The following is a 23,368-nucleotide window of genomic DNA, read 5'->3' on the forward strand; positions in this document are numbered from 1 at the left end:
AATGATGGAAGTAGCATTTACTCCAGTAACGAGATCTAGGTCTTTTAAAACTCCTATTTCATCCTTCTCCACCTTTAATATGGCTAGAAGATCTTTAGATCGATCTAGTCCTATAATGTTAGAATATATGATTTTAGCCAAGAGGGGGTGAATAAGATATTTAAAAATTTATTTTTAGGATCTTTTGTTTTCAAAAGCCTTTTTAAAATCTTTCCAAAGAAATCTATTGACTTAGATAGTATAGGATGTAGTGTTGAGATTGATTTCTAAATCTAAGAACAAAATGCGTGCTGAATCTTAAATGATATGCAATATTCAAATGTAATAGATTTAACACATGCAATCAATGTTGACAATAACTCAAATAAAAAGTATAAGGATAAAGAAATGACACAAGGATTCATAATGGTTTAGTCACCATTACTATGACCTACATCTAGTCTCCAATCAACCTGATTAAGATTTTTCACTATCTTTAAATTTAAAGTATTACAATCACACCACATGCAATAAAACCTCAAGAATTAGATTCAAAGAGAGAAACCTACTTAAGAACAATGATAAAGAGAGTTATAGAACGAATTCACCTTGAAACAAAGTCAATTTAAAGAGGTGAATTAGATTCAAATCAACTTAGCCTTTCTCTCTTAGTTGGATGATGATGATTCTTCAACCCTTTCTTGAAATTACCCACAAAGGATCAAATGATTCTTTCATAGAGAAATTAAAGAATTTTAAAGAGCCTTTTTCAGGTGGATGGGATCGAAGTCGGTGAATATGCTGACAAATATCGTTGAAATAATCGTAGCGATCGAGACAAAACTCTTGAAGTTTCATGACGGATGAAGAGTAGATTCGAAAACATTGATGCGATCTCGTGGGTTCACATCCCTGGTGAGATTTGTATCGTGGATTTACCCGGTGAAGGGATAAAAGTCGATGAACATGCTAACAGATGAACAGTATTGTTGAAAGAATCGTATCGATCGAGATAGAACTATTGGAGATTCGTGATGGATGAATAGTAGATCCAAAAACATCGATGCGATCTTGTGGGTTCGTACCCCCAGTGACATCTGTACCGTGGATTTACCTGAAGGATGGGATAGAAGTTGGTGAATATGCTGACAGATGAACAATATCATTAAAAGAATTATAGCGATTGAGATAGAACTCTTGGAGATTTGTGACGGATGAAGATTAGAACTGAAAACATCGATGCAATCTCGTGGGTTCGTACCCCCGGTGAGATCTGTACCGTGGATTTACCCGGCGGATGGGATAGAAGTCAACGACTATGTTGAAAGATGAACAATATCGTTTGAAGTTAGCGGAAAAACACACAGAAGGGGGGATTGAATGTGTGTGTGCGACAACGAAGGAATTTATTTAAAAAAATGTTTTCGTAGAGGGACTCTTTTCTATCTAAAAACAATATTATCTTGAACACTCTAAAACTGTGCAAGGTTGGCTTAACAAAAGATTTTCGGTCTGAAAGTTTATCGTCTGCACAAGAAAAATGTTTCTTAAAAGGAAAATGTTATTTAAGATAATAAGTTACGCAAGTATATTTTTTGTCTGAAGATAATAAAAAAAAATAGTGGATGAAGTTTTCAATATGATATAACAACTAAATAAAATTGTGTCTGAAAATAGATAAAGAGTGCAACAAGTTTTATACTGGTTCGCTCGACCTGAGCTACGTCTAGTCTCCTTCAACTGAAGGGTTCCACTAATCACAACAGATTACAAGTATTATCAACCACTTCTGGTTCGTCAACTTCACTCGTCGACGCTAGTATTCTTAAACCACTTCTGGTTCCCCAAGTATTATCAACCACTCTTGGTTCGTCAACTTCACTCGTTAACGCTAGTATTCTTAAACCACTTCCGATTCATCGAGTATTCTCAACCACTCCTGGTTCTCCAAGTATTCTTTCAAATAGCCTCTTCAGGCTTTACAAAGGATGAATGGTTTGAGTGTGTGTATAACTCTCACAGTGAGGATAAGATGGTTTCTACACCCGTTATGGTATCCAACCTTAGTTTTACAGAGATGTGTTTTTGAGTGTGTATATTACTCTCACAGAGAGGATACAATAGTTTCAACACTCACTAAGATAAGCTATCTTAGATCTACATAGATATACAAGACTATACAAGAAGAGATGTAAGTTTACTTTGACGTTTGTTTTTACTTATTACTCGTTGCTTCTCTTCTCTACTCTTCTCTTGTTTTGTCTTGATATTTATAGCCTCGTGATAAATCTTCCCGTTGTTTAAAATTGAAAGTGTTCATAGGAGCGGAGCTTCCCGTTGGTGTAGATAGCAGTTCATTCATGGCTATGTAGATCTTTCATTTAATGCATTTGATTTTGCATTAAATGTTTGCTTGCCGGATCTGTGTTACGTGAAGTCTTTTGCATAATTTGTTCACTTTTATGTCTGACTTCAATCATAACCTAGGTATATCTGTTCTCTTTCTATCATTGTAGCTACAGAGATGTTGTCTTTTTTAGAAAAGTACGTGTACTTGCTCTAACACACGCAGCTTTGACTTGTGGATTCGCGCTTGCCTATTTTTCTTCTTTCTTTTCGCAATATTGATGACCTTGTGTGCTCTTCTTATGAGTGTAGACAATATATGATATCTCTCATTGTGAATAGTGGACTTCAGACGCTTTTCAATATCCTTCATCTGCGTCTAGAATTTAAGTCTTCGTCTGAGAGGTACACTTTGACTTTTCCTTTCGTCTGTTTGGACTCTTCCTTTCGTCTGGTCAGTTGTGAGGATGGAATACTTTAATTCCGTCTAGAACATTTCTCCATCTTGTGTTATCCATCGTCTAATACTTTTGTTGACCTTTGACTGGTAATGCGTTAAGGTTCATTTGACGTCTGTACGAACTTCATCTGGTGCTTGACTAGTTTTTATCTTGTTCTTGACTTAGCCTTGTTTGATACTTGGTTTGGCCTTTCGTTTGATACTTCAAGACTTCGACTACCAGTTTTCGCAACCCAAAAATTTCCGATCTTGTGACCTATGGTTTAGACATCCTTTTAAAAATCTCATCAATTAAGGAATTCCCGGACACCAGACTAATCCTTAATTAATGGTTTTGAAAAATGAGTTCATGGAGTCGCCACCAATGTTTTATACAAAACATTGGAAAAAGAAAAAGTTTTTAAAAAATTCAATAATGGTCTTGATAACCAGAATTGGGTTCGGGAGTCGGTTACGTGTAGGGAAGGTATTAAGCACCCCTACAGCGCCCTTAATCGGTACCCTATGATGAAGTTAATGTGATAAAAATTAATATATTAAATATTATATCCCCTTTATTAATATTTATTTACATGCTTGAAATTTAAATTATACAATTGACTCTAAATGTCTACATAATTGCTTTTATTATAACAATATTGATCAAAGATAAGAAATAAAAGAGCGAGAAAAAGATTGACTAAAATACCTCTTTGAATGAGCTCTATTGAATCTTCAAAATAGGAAGATTTTAGGTGCTTTGTGGCAACCTTTCGCACTAAAATTGCCTCACAATACTCAAGAAATAGAATAAGAGAGAGAAAGAGAAATTTCGAGCTTTAAGGAGTCTTGGAAGAAATTTTTTTGGGGTCCTGAGAAATGTGCCCAAGCTGTCTATTTATAGACTTCAAAAAGGGTCCAGAATGGGCCGTTCCAAAATCGGAACGGCCCGTTCTGGATATGGCTGTTACGTGTAAATTTTGTAATTGGAACAGCCCGTTCCAGAGATAAGATTAACACGTCATTTGGTATACTGGAACGGGCGTTCCAAACAAGGATCTTTAGGCTTTTTTTATAACTTGGAACGGCCCGTTCCAGTTTAGGAACGGCCCGTTCCAGTTAAAGCTTTAGCCCTCTTTTGAAGAGTTTGGAACGGCCTGTTCCAATCTTGGAATGGCCCGTTCCAATTTAGGAACGGCCCGTTCCAGATTAGGGTTATTGGCCCTTTTAGGAACTTGGAATGGCGCGTTCCAAATTGGGAACAGCCCGTTCCGGTCTTCTAAAATTCTCTTTTTGGGCTTTTGGGCCTTCTAAAGTCCTATCTTGTTGTTTGCATACTTCGAGAGCTCCTTCCCTTCATAACAGGGGTCCATTCCCTTGTTTGTATGCCCCCGGACGAAATTGGGTGTCTACAGCTGCCCCTCTTTACTTGTCCTTTGGAATAATAATGTGTTGCTTTTCCAAAGGCAAGAAAAGACGTAGACATTTCATCCGGGTCTTCTCTTTGTCTCTTTGGTGCTTCTGCGTTGTTTCCCTTGTGATAATGTGTTCCTTTATTTGTAGCTTCATTCACTCTGAGGTTAGGTAACCCTCTTCAATCTTGTACTAATTTTGGGGATCTAGCAACCCTTTCACTAAGGTCAGGTAACCCACTTTGTACTAGTTTTAGGGATCTAGCAACCCTTTCACTAAGGTCAGGTAACCCACTTTGTCGTTGAGGTAGTTTCGTAGCTCAGCCTCTCCAAGCTGGACTGATATTTTAAGGCTTCAGCCGGCCTCCTCTAAGGTCAGGTAACCCACTTTGTCGTTGAAGTAGTTTTGTAGCTCAGCCTCTCCAAGCTGGACTGATATTTTAAGGCTTCAGTCGGCCTCCTCTAAGGTTAGGTAACCCACTTTGTTGTTGAAGTAGTTTCATAGCTCAGCCTCTCCAAGTTGGACTGATATTTTAAGGCTTCAGCCGGCCTCCTCTAAGGTCAGGTAACCCACTTTGTTGTTGAAGTAGTTTCGTAGCTCAGCCTCTCCAAGCTAGATTGATATTTTAAGGCTTCAGCCGGCCTCCTCTAAGGTCAGGTAACCCACTTTGTTGTTGAAGTAGTTTCGTAGCTCAGCCTCTCCAAGTTGGACTGATATTTTAAGGCTTCAGCTGGCCTCCTCTAAGGTTAGGTAACCCACTTTGTTGTTGAAGTAGTTTCGTAGCTCAGCCTCTCCAAGCTGGACTGATATTTTAAGGCTTCAGCCGGCCTCCTCTAAGGTCAGGTAACCCACTTTGTTCTAGTTTTGGGGATCTAGCAACTCTTTCACTGAGGTCAGGTAACCCACTTTGTACTAGTTTTGGGGATCTAGTAACCCTTTCACTAAGGTCAGGTAACCCACTTTGTACTTGTACTTGATGTCTTCTCAATGGTGTTGTGCGATGAAAGACTGCCCCTAGGTGGATGGGCAGAGAAGTGGATGGTTGGCAGGGATTCCAGTGTTGCCCCTGTCACGTGAGTATTGTGATGCCTCTCCAAGCGCCTTCATTGTGGGATGGTTGCTAAGAGTTTGGTGTTGTTCTTGTCAAGGTGAGTATTGTGATGCCTCTCCAGGCGTCTGCTTATAATAGGGTTTTTTCTAACTTTTGTTTTTCTTAGCTTCGGCTTTTTCAACATGTACGAAGCTTGCCTTTTTTCTATTTTTTTTCTAAATGCTTCGGCTTTTTCACCATGTACGAAGCTTGCCTTTTTTTTTCTGTTTTATTTTTTCTAAATGCTTCGGCTTTTTTAAAATGTACGAAGCTTGCCTTTTTTGCTTTTATATTTTGTTGTCATCATTGGTGGCGGGATCACATCCCATGATGATGTTATTTGCTGAATCTCTATTGATGAGTATTATTTTGGAAGCCACTCTTGGCTTTGGTTAGGAAATCATTCCTAGTCTTGGCATTCTCTTGGATCATCCTTCATTCAATTGAGGAATAAGGCGCGATGGCCTCTTCATGCTTACAGACTTACTTGTTTGGTCGATTCTATTCTATTCCACTGTTGATATGTCTTTGTTTAGTGGGCACATAGAATCACTTGGGGTTGCTGTTTGCCGCTGCTTGGTTCATGGTTGGCTATTTAGCTTGTGCTTCGTCCTAATGACTCCTTCTGACCCATAGCAAGCAGAATGCATGGATGCATGGATGCAATGAAAATGCAAGACAAGATTGATTTTATTATTATTATTATTTTATTTATTCTTTTTTTTGTGTAACGCCCTTCCATATGCCCCTAGCTCATATGCATGCGATGCAGTTTATGCTCATGTATTTGTTCCTAAACATGCAATTCAATTTTTTTTGTTGGGAAATTAACTTGTGCGCGTTAAGGTTAATGTTGACGATTCCTGTTGATCCATGCCGTTTGTGATTATTACCGAGATATGTTCTTTTGAACTCAAGGTTTCAGCGGCTCCTTGATTATCTAGTCGATGTGTAGTCAAGCGTCTCCCAACTCCGTTCGGGGACATCACGATCTTTCCTCTGTGAGTATTCACTGTGCATTCTCCGTGTATATTTTCGGTACCATTTTAATGCCATAAGGGTCAAGAGAAAAGAAAGAAGGGATGTTTGTATTTTTTTAGAAGGGTTGTTAGAATGGATATTTTTCTCAAAAGGGTTTTTTTAGAAGAATGGATGTTTGTATTATTTATTTATTTTTTATTTTTTTTAGAAGAGTTGTTAGAATGGATGCTTTTTCCAAAAGGGTTTTTTAGAAGAATGGCTGGCCAAGGTGGGCTTTGGTGTTTAGGGTTATTAAACAAAGCATATTTTCTACAAAGAAGCTATCATTGTGTTTTAGCCTTTTTGGAAAGTGGAGTGATGACTTGGGGTCGTGCTCTGATTAAATGATCCCTCTTGAGCCGCCTTTCAGTTTTCAACTTAGGTCGCTGCTTTAACGTCCTAACTTTTGCGTAGGCCACTTTAGATGTGTTTCCTAGCAGACATTTTTCTTTTGATCTTTTTTTTTTGCCTAGGTTACCCATTTTTACTTGTGGGTTGCCTAGCAGATCTTACCCTAACTTTTGCGCAGCCCCCTTAGTGGGTTTCCTGTCGGGCCTTCTTTTTCACAGCATTTGTGTGGGACGCCCTTATTTTTATTAAACCCTAGTCATGTTTAGATTCCTGATTGTTCCTTTGTTATCCTTTCCATGCTATTATCGAGTAACATCTTTGTCGCAAATACATTTTTTTTATTAAGGGTTGATGGATGAGGCCTAGAGTGAATATTTAAAGGAAGAAGATAAATGAAAGAATGTTATGGCATTTAAAACAGTACTTCCAATTTACACGTGCCCCTTTAGCAAAGCACGGAGGCCCGGGCATGCCCCGAGTTCGTGATTCGTACACAGAGAGATTAGCTGAGGTTGCCCCCTAGAGAGGCATGGTTGACAATTGGTTGAACTACGTTAGAAACGCATTCCCACTTGCTGGAATGTGGGTGTTTCGACTTCGGAGTTAAACCTTTATGAATTCTTGCTTTCTAAAGGGAATACTCAAGCTACCTTTCGGTTGTCAACTCGAGAAGGTGTTGTTTTTTTTATTTTTATGTATCCCTAATTTTTGCATAGGATGTATCCTATCGGGATTTTGATTCTTTTTTTCTTTGCCCTAATTTTTGCCTAGGATGCCCTTTATGGGTTTTCGTCCTAGCGGGTTTTTGTCATGCAATGCCTTTATTCTTCAATTGGGTTTTGTTGTAATTCCCTAGAAGCAAGGATTCATTCATTCTTAATCATTCCTCCTATCCCAACAGTTGTCATTTCTGCATGGGGAACTCTCGGTGTTTGAATCATCAATTTGGGCGTGTTATGCCCCCCAGTCTTCTTGCACAATTACTGGTTTTTAAGTGCTTCCAATTTGATGTATCGAGTTTGCACTTGATTACCAGTGATCTCATTATTTGATTAACACGCACAAGTTAGGTTTCCCTTTTTATTCTTATTTATTATTTACAAGGAAGACATATTATCTATACGAAATGCAAAATAGGATGCAAAGGTGATTGAGAAATTCAACAAATATCATTCTCATTTATTTGTTTGTTTAGAGAACATTCTTTATACAAGATCTTTCGGTGCACTTTGATGATGTTGTTGAGGCTACAGAAGCTAATGCTTGAATGATGTCCCTATAGACATGCTTGCTCATTCTTTGATTTGCAATTAGTTCTTATTTCTTCTTAGATTCTCTTCTTGCTATTCCCATCAGAAGTAACCGTCAATAGGATCTTCGGGTTCACCACTATTTTGGTGATTGCCAAAATTTTCATCTTTATTGACGAGGTTGATGAGTCAAAGAAGAAAGATGTAGTTTGGAGTGATTTGATAACGAATTGGAGGTGTAAGGGAGCTTATCATCAAAAATTTTTTTTTTTTTAAACTTCCTAGGTTCATGATTTCTCGTTCATCAGTGGAGTTTTCTTTAGCTTCCTAAACTATGTTCTTTTGAAGCAATTTTTTTTTTGCTTCAATTTCCTTTTTTGCGTGCCTCCTTTTCAAAATTTCAAATAATCTCCTATTTGAGTTGAGGAATGAAATATTTCTAAATTGGAAGAAGTCTGAGAAGATGTAGACTTTGTCTTCTGTTGAAAGGATGACGAGAGTCCAAAGTCTAGTAGGCCTCCTTAGTATAAGGGCACACGATTCTTCTACTTTAGAATGTTCTCCTTTCTCAAAAATATTTACATACTATGTGCCTTCCATTTTCTAATGAATGTATATGCTAAACCAAAAGATGCATGATATTTGTTTTCTGCCTAAATTTTATAATTTTTTTTTACTAAAGGGGAATGATGCACGATTTTTGCTATATATTTATTTGTTTTTGTTATTTTTTTTTGGAAATAAACTATCCTATATGATGCTTTGAGATTTAGGTATATAGAAGAGAGTTAAATTTTTTATCATATTTTTTTTATTAATATCTATTTGTTTATAATTCTTATCTATTTGAAATAAATAAACACAAACAAATGCAACACACATATGCTCAAACAAATGTACTCCCACGAACAGTCACGTTTAAATCCTTGGTTTGGTGGTCCCTACAAGAAAAGTGCATTGTATATGGCAGTTCTAATTATACTCACTTTGGTCTTAAGGCCCCCAAGGTGCCCCCATTATAGGGACCCAGTATCTCTGTCGCCGTCACCTGGCAAACTCTAAGGTCTGTCACAGTATTTCGGGCTAGAGTAACCGATTATCACCTTGAGTGTGATTTCCGACAAGGCTCGTAGGCTCCAAGGCCAAACTTGGGTTGGTCGTACGACAACCACTCCCTATGTTTAATACCCTCATGCCCTAGGGTGTAGGGGGAACTGTTGTGTGCAAAGGTTTGTGTGCAATTTATTTCAAACATATGCGAAATTTAAACAGGCAAATAGATATTAAAGCCAAACAAATAAAGCAAACAAAGTAAAGGGGAAAAATATTTAAATTAATATTTTTATTTTATTAACTTCATCAATTAAATGGGCCTGACCCTTTTTAAACGTCCCCAGTGGAGTCACTATCTGTCATAACCCGAAAATTTCCGATCTTGCGACCTATGGTTTAGACATCCTTTTAAAAATCTCATCAATTAAGGAATGTCCGGACACCAAACTAATCCTTAATTAATGGTTTTGAAAAATGAGTTCATGGAGTCGCTACTAATGTTTTACACAAAACATTGGAAAAAGAAAAAGTTTTTAAAAAATTCAATAATGGTCTTGATAACCAGAATTGGGTTCGGGAGTCGGTTACGTGTAGGGAAGGTATTAAGCACCCCTACAGTGCCCTCAATCGGTACCCTATGATGAAGTTAATGTGATAAAAACTAATAAATTAAATATTAGTGTAGACCCCTAAAATTGTCTGGGTCGGAAATAAAGCTCAAAGACTCTCGAAGACCGAAGGAAAGTCAGTCGGAAGGACTCCTGGAAGACCCTAGGATGATTCTTTGTAGGTCTAGAAGTCTTAGAGTAGCTTAGAATAAGGGTGTGCGAGGATTGGAGCTCAATACACCCTCCCAGAGGTTCAGTACGGCCGTACTGAGCCATTTGAACTGCAATACGGCCGTAGTGAACTCAATACGGCCGTACTGAAGTTTTTGAACTTCAGTACGGCCGTACCAAATTCAATACGGCCGTACTGTAGTTCAAAAAACTTCAGTACGGGCCGTAGTGAAATCAATACGGCCGTACTGAAGTTTTTGAACTTCAGTACGGCCGTACCAAATTTAATACGGCCGTACTGTAGTTCAAAAACCCAGTACGGGCCGCATTGACCTCCCAGGCCGTATTGCGCCTCAATCCTATAAATAGGACGTCATTGGCACGTCCTCCCACACTCTTTACACATTCCTCAACCCTCCTGCTGAGTATTCTTGGGTTTTTGAGCTATTCTCTGCCCTAGAAATCTCTCCGGGAGCCGATCCGACGAAGTTCTTGAGTCACGAGCCATTAGCTTGAGATTCGAACAAGTCGAAGGGAAATCTCTCTGATTTCCATAGTAAAAATTATCTTTAGGGGAAAGGAGCGAGCGGACGTGTAGTGGGAAGGAGTGCCAAAAAGCCTCCTAAACTTCATTTTGAATATATAAAAGCCCGCTTCGAAGGTTTCTTTCTAAATCCTTTCCTTTACTGCTTTTATTTATTGCTTTTTGATTATTGCATTGCATGTTAGAGCTTTCATCATGTAAATATTTTATCTATAATCGTTTCTAATAAATAGGGGTAATCTAGTAATTTTACATTGTTATTTATGAAATAATCCGTCATAGGGAACCCGAAAGGGGCGTTGTGGGGTGCTAACACCTTCCTCGCACGTAACCGACTCCCTTACCCGACTCTGGTTGTAATGGCCAAAGTTGATTTATGAAAATCAATTGCCTTATATATTTTTCCAATGTTTTGAGTAAAATATTGGTGGCGACTCCAAGAACCCTTCTTTTTACGAAAACCACTAATCCATGGAGGGTCCCGCTTGGGATTAACATGGATTGGTGAGAGTCATTTAAACAAAATTGTTAGCTCGATGAAGTCTCAGTTTGAGAATAAGTCGTTCTAACAATCCATCATTTTTTCAAAACTTTAAAAAGAGTCCGACCATCGTCGCGAATGCCAATGTCCATTTCGGCGGGTGGCGACAGATGGCGACTCCACTGGGGAAGCCTCGAGAGTCAGTCCCATTTAGTGATGGATTATTTCTAAAATAATAGTTTAAAATTACTTCGTTACCCCTCGCTTGTATGATAACATGTTTTACCTAGTTGGCTTTAATAACTGTTGGATGTTTAAATTTCCGCAATCGTTTGAAATATAAAATGCACACGAACCTTTGCACACAACAGTTCCCTCTATACCCGGGGGCATGAGTGGAAAGCCATAGGGAGTGGATGTTAGTACGGCCGGTTGTCGAATGGGTCTATAGGTGCCCGTAGACCGTTGTCGGAAAACATCACTCAAGGTGAAAACCATGAACTCGAGTCCGACAGTGCGTTGGAGCTTTCCATCGACTTACGACGAGAGGAATTGGGTCCCTATAATGGGGGCACCTTGGGGGCCTTGGACCGGTGAGAACAGTTAGAACCTCCTTGAATATGCACTTTTCTGCAGGATACCCCTACCTCGTGATTCGCTCGTGACTGTTCGTGGACGAGTGAATTGTTTGTGCATTGTTTATGTGACATTGTTTGAGCATACATTGCATTCTTTAAACATACAACATTCCCTTTTAAAATAAGAATAAATAGGAATAAGAATCTTCCATTACATGGTGTTAACATCTACCTTCATCACATTCATATAGGTAGTTTCCCTTTTCACCCAAAAAATACAAAAAACAAAATATCCAAAAGAAGATATTTATCCAAACCAAGCAATATCATGCATCATCTTAGGGGCATCCCGAAAACATGATAATGCTTAGTTGAATAAACACAATGCATGCATATTCAACGTCATCATCTCATATCATGCATTCTTATCAAAGATCATGGAGGGATCTAGGTTTGCATTTCATACATCCCTTCTAGTAATTCATTAATAAACATTAATAAAAAGAAAGAATTAATCGATGCGTATGTTCAGAATGGATCGCACGCCGTTTGTTATTAAATGCAAACCAACAACCGCGCCAAGCGAACACACATCAACTCCGTTGTTGGTAATCAAGACGAATAAAGGGGAAGGTCCAACACCGTTAAGGATCACTGCTCCAAGACCTTTTCCCTACGAATCGAATAAGGCTGTGCCATGGATATACGGCATCCATTCTTTTGCCGACAGCGATATCTCTAACATCGCTGGACTTGGGGGCATGACTAGGAGTGGCAGGATCTACACTCCCGAAGATCTTCATTATAAAGCTCCCAAGAATAAAGGAAAGAATAAAGAAAAAGAAAAAAACGAGGAAAATAAAGAATCCGAGGAGGAGACTCACGAGCTGTTAAAATATATCCGACAGAGCGAGTACTCCATCATGGATCAACTTCATAGGACGCCAGCAAAGATTACTCTGTTGTCGTTGATCCTAAGCTCCGAACTGCATCGGCAAGCTCTGTTGAAGGTCTTGAACGAGGCATACGTGTCGCACATTATCTCCCAAGACAAATTTGAGGGGATTGTTAGTCACATCACGGCTAATGATCACCTCACTTTCACCGATGAAGAAATCCCCGCTGAGGGACCGAACCACAACAAGCCCTTGCACATCTCTGTAAAGTGCAAGGAATATCACATCGCTAGAGTCTTGGTGGATAATGGATCTTCCTTGAATGTGATGCCAAAAAGAACATTTGATCAAGTGGCAATCAAGGGAATCCAAATGCGCCCGAGCAACATGATCGTCCGAGCTTTCGACGGTTCTAAAAGAGAGGTGGTGGGAGAAATTAATCTTCCAATCCAAATTGGACCCACCATCTTTAATGTCGAATTTCAAGTGATGGACATTACTCCTGCATACAGCTGTCTCCTCGGCCGACCTTGGATTCATGATGCGAAAGCTGTTCCCTCTACGCTCCACCAGAAAGTCAAATTCATAGTGGGTGACAAGCTGGTGACCGTACAAGCTGAAGATGACATAACTCATCAGCAAGCCATCTGCCATACCTTACGAGGATGCAGCAGAGGAAGCTCTAGAGACCGCCTTCCAAGCATTGGAGATCGCCAATGTCGAAACGTTTCCCCGAGAAATGAAGAAGGTAGCCTACATGCTCACCAAGAATGGATACTTGCCTGGACAAGGACTTGGCAAGGATTCCCAAGGAATTCCCGAGCTACCCATTATTAAGGATAATCCAGGGAAACAAGGGTTAGGATACAACCCTAATAAAGATCAAAGGACGAAGAGGAACCAAGATCCTTCTCGACGTTCTTTAAGCCAGATCTTTAGGAAGGCCGGTTCACAAGCGTCAAGGCCGGTCGTCGTCATCAAGTGCTCTTCTCCTTCCGATAGGGATGTATAGACCTGATGACTGTTAGAGATTAATCCTCGGGGACAGCCCGACCCCCGAGCCTCGATAGGGCACATGTTTCCGCTAGAATTATAATAAAATCATTCTTTATTATTTCTTATTGTTTCTTTTCTTGCTTGCAATAAATTTCTAGACCACATTATTTTTAACCCTGTTTGAATAAGCATGAATGAGGTTAAAATCGTCTTAATAACAATAAACCCGCATCATTTTTATGTGGAAGTGTGTGTGACAACTTGGAGCACCATTCCTTGGCCTCGACAAGTGCCATCATGGATAAAAAAGAAATCCTTTAAAAACAAAAATCATAAAAACAAAAAAAGCTCGGCAGGAAACCCAAAAAGGGGGCTGCGCAAAAATAAGAGCAAAGAACCCGCTAGGAATCCCACGAAAGGGTGACCTAGGCAAAATTAGGGTTGCAAAAATGAACAAAAACAAAGGTCCGCTGAGACGCCACAAAGGGGTGTTTTAGGCAAAAATAAGGACTATCAAAAAAACAAAAGAAATCCATGATGGTACCATGAGCTGAATCCAAAAAGAAAGGTTCAAGGGAAACTATCTAAGTTGTCGAATCACAACGTCAATAACAAGACTTTCTTAACTTCATAAGTGTTTAATCAAACAAGCCTAAACACATGAGCCTACCTCGGCCAGCCATTCTTACAAAAACCATTTTCAAAACAATAATAATCCCCTCTAAAACACAAACTTTTGAACAAAAATATCTTTCCCTTCTTTTCTCTTGTCCCAAACGATTTTAGAATAATCTAGTGGAAACATGGAGATATAATGGTCAATAGGAAGGTTAATACATCTTCTAAAGGAAGGGAATGATCACTGGGTCGATGACACCAATCCCGATATAACACGCATCATTCCTCGGTTACAGAAATCGGCAGCGCACAGCCCGTCTAGAGGAATGGCAAAATCCAAACGAAGACACGCATCGATTAATTCTTTTGAAAAATAAATCAAATAGAAATAGGTGCATCATACCGCATACATGCATATAGATGATAGGTGTTCTGGAAGATCACTTATTCTCTGTTTATTCCAAAAAAAAAAAATAATAAAAAATAAAAATAAAAAAATAAAAAATAAAAAATAAAAATAAACTTCAGAAAAAAACAATGCGCCCGTACCATGTTCAGTACGCCCGTACTAAAATTAGGGTTATGAACAAATTTTCAACTCAATACGGGCGTACTGAAATGAATACGGCAGCATTGGCCATAACGTCCACACCAATACGGGCGTATTGAATTCAATACGGCCCGTATTGGCCCATTCTTTTGTACATCAACAACATCTTCATTCCTCTGCATACTTTGTCTGTGAGTGTGTTTGAGATCCCTCCGTACAGAAAAAGCCAAAACTCGACAAAAAAGGCAAAAAATTCAGAAAATCCAACAAATCGTACAGAATAACTGAGCCTGGAGAGGCTTGCCGAAATAATACTCCCCAGAGACATCTCAGCTTGCACTCTTGGGTCGAATTCCCAGTGAAAGCTATCAGAGCAAGATCAGCAAGATTCCTCAACGGAAGCATGATCATCCAAACAGAGCATCCGAGTCAAAAGACTCAGACTTCCTCAGTGGAAGATAGCTTTCCAACTCAAGCGACGAGTGAAGCTAAGCCTGCAGAGGCTTTCTAAATAATACTCTGGGATACACAAGATCCTCAATCCCCATTCGCCTACTCAGAGGCACTCCTTCAAAAAAAAAAAAAAAAAAAAAGGGAAAATCAGAAAAGATCAAAATGACAGAATCCCCCAGCGGATAACAGCCTACGCAGAGGCAACAAAACCAGAAAATCAAAAAAAAGAGTCACCCGAATAAGGATAACCGGGATACTCCACAAACGTCGAAAGGACGTCAGCCAATCATAAGACATCGCTCACATCAGAAAGAGCATCTTTGTGTCTACATCCCCAAGGAATCAGAATTTCCCCAGTGGGCACCAACTACGCAATGGAAAGTTGGGACACAAGAACCCATGAGTAACTGCACATCCCCTAGACGGATCCCTGCGTTATCCAGCCCTCAGCAGCACCCAAATCGAAAACAACCATCGAAACAGCATCGTGGACTGTGGAGACAAAATCATCTCAAATCCCTGGAGAGGGCAAACTCACGCTACCAAAGTGACCAGAAGCACGGAGGTATGCAACCTTGGGGAGGGCAAACCGCAGACCCTGGAGAGGGCAAACTCAAGCTGCCAAAGTGATCAGAAACACTGAGGTATGCAAGGAGCCTGGAGAGGCGACGACTAATACTCAGCTACCCCGTCGTCAGAAACACGGAGGTATGCAGCTGCCGAGGTTGTCAGAAACACCAAGGTATGCACGAGCCTGGAGAGGCGACGACTAATACTCAGCTACCCCGTCGTCAGAAACACGGAGGTACGCAGCTGCCAACATCGTCAGAAACATGGAGGCATGCACACCCTGGAGAGGGCAAACTCACGCTACCGAGGTTGTCAGAAACACCAAGGTATGCACGAGCCTGGAGAGGCGACGACTAATACTCAGCTACCCCGTCGTCAGAAACACGGAGGTATGCAGCTGCCAACATCGTCAGAAACATGGAGGCATGCAGACCCTGGAGAGGGCAAACTCACGCTACCGAGGTTGTCAGAAACACCGAGGTATGCAACGAGCCTGGAGAGGCGACGACTAATACTCAACCTGGAGAGGCCACTCAACAATTTTCCCACCGGAAGACACTACAAGTCGGAAGGATGGCTTACTCCCCGGACAATTGGGTCAACTCCTTTACTTGTCAACCAGTACACCAAAAAGCCGTTCGACTAAGTAAAGGGGGGGCAGCTGTAGACCCCTAAAATTGTCCGGGTCGGAAATAAAGCTCAAAGACTCTTGAAGACCGAAGGACTCCTGGAAGACCCTAGGATGATTCTTTGTAGGTCTAGAAGTCTTAGAGTAGCTTAGAATAAGGGTGTGCGAGGATTGGAGCTCAATACACCCTCCCAGAGGTTCAGTACGGCCGTACTGAGCCATTTGAACTGGAATACGGCCGCAGTGAACTCAATACGGCCGTACTGAAGTTTTTGAACTTCAGTACGGCCGTACCAAATTCAATACGGCCGTACTGTAGTTCAAAAAACTTCAGTACGGGCCGTAGTGAAATCAATACGGCCGTACTGAAGTTTTTGAACTTCAGTACGGCCGTACCAAATTCAATACGGCCGTACTGTAGTTCAAAAACCCAGTACGGGCCGTATTGACCTCCCAGGCTGTATTGCGCCTCAATCCTATAAATAGGACGTCATTGGCACGTCCTCCCACACTTTTTACACATTCCTCAACCCTCCTACTGAGTATTCTTGGGTTTTGAGCTATTCTCTGCCCTAGAAATCTCTCCGGGAGCCGATCCGACGAAGTTCTTGAGTCACGAGCCATTAGCTTGAGATTCGAACAAGTCGAAGGGAAATCTCTCTGATTTCCATAGTAAAAATTATCTTTAGGGGAAAGGAGCGAGCGGACGTGTAGTGGGAAGGAGCGCCAAAAAGCCTCATAAACTTCATTTTGAATATATAAAAGCCCGCTTCGAAGGTTTCTTTCTAAATCCTTTCCTTTACTGCTTTTATTTATTGCTTTTTGATTATTGCATTGCATGTTTAGAGCTTTCATCATGTAAATATTTTATCTATAATCGTTTCTAATAAATAGGGGTAATCTAGTAATTTTACATTGTTATTTATGAAATAATCCGTCATAGGGAACCCGAAAGGGGCGTTGTGGGGTGCTAACACCTTCCTCGCACGTAACCGACTCCCTTACCCGACTCTGGTTGTAATGGCCAAAGTTGATTTATGAAAATCAATTGCCTTATATCTTTTTCCAATGTTTTGAGTAAAATATTGGTGGCGACTCCAAGAACCCTTCTTTTTACGAAAACCACTAATCCATGGAGGGTCCCGCTTGGGATTAACATGGATTGGTGAGAGTCATTTAAACAAAATTGTTAGCTCGATGAGGTCTCAATTTGAGAATAAGTCGTTCTAACAATCCATCATTTTTTCAAAACTTTAAAAAGAGTCCGACCATCGTCGCGAATGCCAATGTCCGTTTCGGCGGGTGGCGACAATTAGATCCCTTTATTAATATTTATTTACATGCTTGAAATTTAAATTATACAATTGACTCTAAATGTCTACATAATTGCTTTTATTATAACAATATTGATCAAAGATAAGAAATAAAAGAGCGAGAAAAAGATTGACTGAAATACCTCTTTGAATGAGCTCTATTGAATCTTCAAAATAGGAAGATTTTAGGTGTTTTGTGGCAACCTTTCGCACTACAATTGCCTCACAATACTCAAGAAATACAATAAGAGAGAGAGAAAGAGAAATTTCAAGCTCTAAGGAGTCCTAGACTAAATTTTTTTGGAGTCTTGAGAAATGAGCCCAAGCTATCTATTTATAGACTTCAGAAAGGGTCTAGAATGACTCATTCCAAAATCGGAACGGCCCGTTCTGGATATGGCCATTACGTGTAAATTTTGTAACTGGAACGGCCCGTTCTGAAATTGGAACGGCCCGTTCCAGAGATAAGATTAACACGTCATTTGGTATACTGGAACGGGCGTTCCAAACAAGGATCTTTAGGCTCTTTTTATAACTTGGAACGGCCCGTTCCAGTTTAGGAACGACCCGTTCCAGTTAAAGCTTTAGCCCTTTTTTGAAGAGTTTGGAACGGCCCGTTCCAATCTTGGAACGGCCCGTTCCAATTTAGGAACGGCCCGTTCCAGATTAGGGTTATTGGCCCTTTTAGGAACTTGGAATGGCCCGTTCCAAATTGGAAACAACCCGTTCTGGTTTTAGAATAGCCATTTCGGTCTTCTAAAATTAGCTTTTTGGGCTTTTGGGCCTTCTAAAGTCCTATCTTGTTGTTTACATGCTTCGAGAGCTCCTTCCTTTCATAACAGGGGGTCCATTCCCTTGTTTGTATGCCCCCGAACGAAATTGGGTGTCTACACCAGTGCCCTTCGTCTTGTATCTGGCTTTTGATCAGGTTTTAGTCTTGATGTCTGATTAACCATCGTTTGATGTTTTGTGCAGCTCAACCATGCATGGTATGTGCAATAACGCGTACTCCATTTTTCAATTTGTTCTTATATTTATCTGAAACATTAACATACATGTGAGAAATAACAATATGCATTATATTTTTCATGTTCAAAACCTTGTTGGGAATTTCTTCGTCTGACTTAACATCGTTGAAAGAATCGTAGCGATCGAGACAAAACTCTTGGAGATTCGTGACGGATGAAGAGTAGATCCGAAAACATCGATGCGATCTCATGGGTTCATACCCCCGGTGAGATCTGTACCGTGGATGGGATAGAAGTCGATGAGTATGCTAACAGATGAATTGTATCATTAAAAGAATCATAGCGATCGAGACAGAACTCTTGGAGATTCGTGACGGATGAAGAGTAGATCTGAAAACATCGACGCGATCTCGTGGGTTTGTACCCCCGGTGACATCTATGCCGCGGATTTACCCAACAGATGGGATAGAAGTCAGCGAATATGTTGACAGATGAACAGTATCGTTGAATGAATTTTAGCGATGGAGACAGAACTCTTGGAGATTTGTGATGGATGAAGAGTAGATCCAAAAACATTGATGCGATCTCGTGGGTTCGTACCCCCGATGAGATATGTACCGTGGATTTACTTGGCGGATGGGATAGAAGTCAGCGAATATTCTGACAAATGAACAATATCATTGAAAGAATCATAGCGTTCTAGACAGAACTCTTGGAGATTCGTGATGGATGGAGAGTAGATCCGAAAACATCGATGCGATCTCGTGGGTTTGTAGCCTCACTGAGATTTGTACCATAGATTTTCCCGACAAATGGGATAGAAGTCGATAAATATGTTGGCAGATGATCAGTATCATTGAAAGAATCATAACGATTAAGACAGAAGTCTTGGAGATTCGTGACAGATGAAGAGTAGATCCAAAAACATCGATGCGATCTCGTGGGTTCGTAGCCTTAGTGAGATCTATACCGTGGATTTACCTAGCAGATGAGATAGAAGTCGGCGAATATGCTGACAAATGAACAGTATCGTTGAAAGAATTGTAGTGATCGAGACAGAAGTCTTGGAGATTCGTGACGGATGAAGAGTAGATCCGAAAACATCAATGCGATCTCGTGGACTCATACCCCCGGTGAGATCTTTACCGTGGATTTACCCTGCGAATGGGATAAAAGTCGATGAATATGTTGGCAAATAAATAGTATCATTGAAAGAATCATAGTGATCAAGACAAAACTCTGGGAGATTCGTGATGGATGAAGGGTAGATCCGAAAACATCGATGCGATCTCGTGGGTTCGTACCCCTGGTGAGATTTATACTGTGGATTTACCCAGCAGATGGAATAAAAGTTGGTGAATATGCTGACAGATGAACAATATCGTTGAAAGAATCATAGCGATTGAGACAGAACTCTTGGAGATTCGTGATGGATGAAGAGTAGATCCAAAAACATCGATGCGATCTCATGGGTTCGTACCCCTAGTGAGATCTATATCGTGGATTTACCTACCAGATGGGATAGAAGTCAGCGAATATGCTGACAGATGAACAATATTGTTGAAAGAATTGTACCGAACCTCTCTAAGGGACATTCTTCCTTCTTTTCTCTGTGTACGAATCACGAACTTGGGGCATGTCTGGGCCCTCGAGCTACATTAAAAAGGCACTTGTAAATCAAAATATTATTTTAAATGCCATATACTTTCTCTACCTCATTTCTTTTCTCTCTCTAAACACTTACTCTAAGCCTCACCCATTAACCCACAATAAACAATCCGTATCTAGAATATGGACGTCACTTAGACGATAGCCTAACATGCACTAAATTTGAAAAGTAAAGCAAAGGAATAACCACCTAATTCAAACATGACTAGGGTTTAATAAAATTAAACAAAGAAGGAATCCCACATCTCAAACAAAAGCTGCAAAGACAGAAGCCCGACAAGAAACCCGCTAAGGGGGCTGTGCAAAAATTAGGGTAAAATTCGCTAGGAGACCCACAAGCAAAAAGGGAAACATAGGCAAAAGTAAGGATTAAAAGAAAAATGTCCACTAGGGAACACATCTCAAGTGACCTAGGCAAAAGTTAGGATACTAAAGCAGCAACCTGAGTTGAAAACTAAAAAGGGGCTCAGGGGAGGATCATTCAATGAAAGTATGATCCCAAGTCATTGCTTGACTCCTAAAAAAGAAAAGGCTAAGTACAAAAACGAATTCCTGGTAACGGATATGTTTGTTTATCAACCTAAAACACTAGCCTACCTCGGTCAGCCATGCTTCTAAAAATCATTTTTGAAAAATCCCTTTTATCAAACCTTTTACAAAAAAATATGTACATCCTTTTTCTTTCTCTTGACCTATATGGCATTAAGGTAATATTGAGAGATACACAGAGTATGCACAGTGAACCCTCATAGGGAGAAATTGGAGGTGTCCTGGAACAAAGTGTATGTACACCTAATCTAAGGGCTGATACAACATATCCGATACAAGCAAGAGGGTCGAACTGCACAAACCTCGGGTTCAAAAGGCAACACTTGGAATGAATTCGACGTGGTTGAAGGTTAACATTCCATACCAATAATTAATGTGCATAGATTAACTTCTTGAAGGTAAAAATTAATTTGCACTTTAAGCTTAGCATATAAGCATTAATGCATTACATGCATATGGAACAAGGATGCACAAAAGGCTATAAACTCAACTTTAAAAAAGAATGAGAAAGAGAGAAGAATTCCAATCCATTTTTCTTTGCATTCTCTTTGCATCTTGCATTCTTGCATTCTTCGCTTGTGTTTACTTGCCATGAGTCACGGGGAGTTCTCAAGCCAAAAGCATCGACAAATGTTAGAAAGACTCAACAGTCGAGAAAGGCCACAGGGGCCAAAACCATATCGACAAAGGGACGGAAGAAGTAAGGGAACTCTCTAAAATTGGTTTCATAGCCACTAAGCAAAGAAAAGTACAACAACAACAAGACAGAGTAGAACCTGCCCAGGAGGAATAAGCAAACATTCAACATCTTGCGTGTAGAAAAAAAATTGATCATCCCACAAAAAGGATGATCTTTCACCCACTAGCACAAGGACATTATCTACAAACTATCTTTGTTAGACATTCTCGCCTAAGAAAAAAGGCGACCAAATCAGAGAAACCAATCCTCAGAAGACGCTTGGACATGCATCATAATACTCATACGGTAGGAACAACACCAAAATCTCTATCGCATATCTCATTCCCCAACCAGAGACGCCTAGAGAGGCATTACAGAACTCACTTAGCAGGGCATCAGCAAAATCTTGCTAATCTTAGACTAATATAGGGGCATTTCAGGCATCTTTTTCCCGTCAACCTCAGGGCCTACAAACATCAGTTCAAGGATCACCGTCAAGTATTCACCAAAGGATACGACGCCGACCTTCACAAAAGACGCCAACATCTACTCATCTCGATTTGAAGACACCGTCGAGTTCCTCAAATCAGTGAGCGACATCGAGGGCACCGCTGAGTACCTCAAGTCAAAACTAAGGGTCATTGTTGAGTATCTGCCAAAGATTCTGACGTCCACCTTAATAAAGGGCGTGAACACTCATCTTGATTTGAAGACACCATCGAGTTCTTCAAATCAATGAGTGACATCGAGGGCACCGCCAAGTACCTTGAGTCAAAACTAGGATCACTGCCGAGTATCCGCTGAAGGTTCTGACATCCACCTTCACCAAGGACGTCAACACTAGGTCAGAATGCCCTATTCTAACCGACTCTGTTATGTGTAAAATTCAAATCCGAAACGGACTATTCTGCTTTGGGAACGAGCCATTCTAGATTCAAATTTTACACATAATAGAAAAGTCTAAAACGGCCCATTTCGAAATCAGAATGGCCCGTTCTAGTAGATTTTCTTGCCTATAAATAGCAGACTTGGACACAGTGCTCGGGGCTAGAAAATTTAGTATCTAAAAGTCCCTCTAGAGTTTAGACACTTATCTTCTCCCTTTTTTTGTATTTCTTGAGATTTGTGAGGTAATTATAATGCGAAAGGCTGCCAAAAAACACCTAGATTCTGCCCTTGAAGATCCAATAAAGCTCGATCAAGAGGTATTTCACAAAAATCCTTCCTTCAATCTATTATTTATGCCATACAACATTGTTAATCAATAAAAACAACCATGTACACATCTTAGGGGAGATCGTGTAATTTCAAATTCAAATGTAAATAGTTTCTTAATAAAAGGGGTAAACATTTAAATTATTGTTTATTATTATGCTAAAATCATCATAGGGTACCGAATTAGGGCATCGTAGGGTACCTAACACCTTCCTTACACGTAATCGACCACCAAACCCAATTCTAGCTATGAAGGCCATTATTGTAATTTTAAAAATCTTTTCTTTTTCCAATGTTTTAAGTAGAACATTGGTGGCGACTCCTTCAAACCTTTTCAAAAATCATTGGTTAGGAATTAGTCTAATGTCTGGGTATTCCTTAACTGATGAGATTTTCAAAATGGAAGTCCATACTATCTGTGGGCAAGATCAGAATTTTTTAGGTTCTGACAAGCTTCATCAATTCAGTCTCTTCTTGAGGTTTCCATTGGTATCAAGAGCAAGGTCTTTTTGGTAAACACTTTACTTTAGCTTCCTTTCAATTTCGTTCAGTCAAATCATGTTGTTTAATGTTTTTGTTCATTTCTAATGTGTTGCTCTTGATTTTATATTGATTTGCATGGATTAGAATTGTTCTTGTGTCACAACCATAAATCTATAGAACAATTCACTTTGTCTTGAAATTGTTTTTTATTCATACATTAGTCTTTATGGATCAATCTTGTTATGTGCCTTTAGGTTAATCTTTGTCGCCACCGGCCCGAAACGGGCTTTCGGCATTCGCGAAGGATGGTTGGACTCTTTTATTTGTTTAAAATTATGGATTGCTAGAATGACTTATTCTCAAACTGAGACCTTGTCAAACGAGCAATTTTATTAAAAGGCTCACCAATCCATGTTAATCCTAAGCGGGACCCTCCATGGATTAGCGGTTTTCATAAAA

The sequence above is a fragment of the Cajanus cajan genome, chromosome 1, assembly GCF_000230855.2.
Source record: "Cajanus cajan strain Asha chromosome 1, NIPB_CcT2T_4, whole genome shotgun sequence".
NCBI classification, from domain to species: Eukaryota; Viridiplantae; Streptophyta; class Magnoliopsida; order Fabales; family Fabaceae; genus Cajanus; species Cajanus cajan.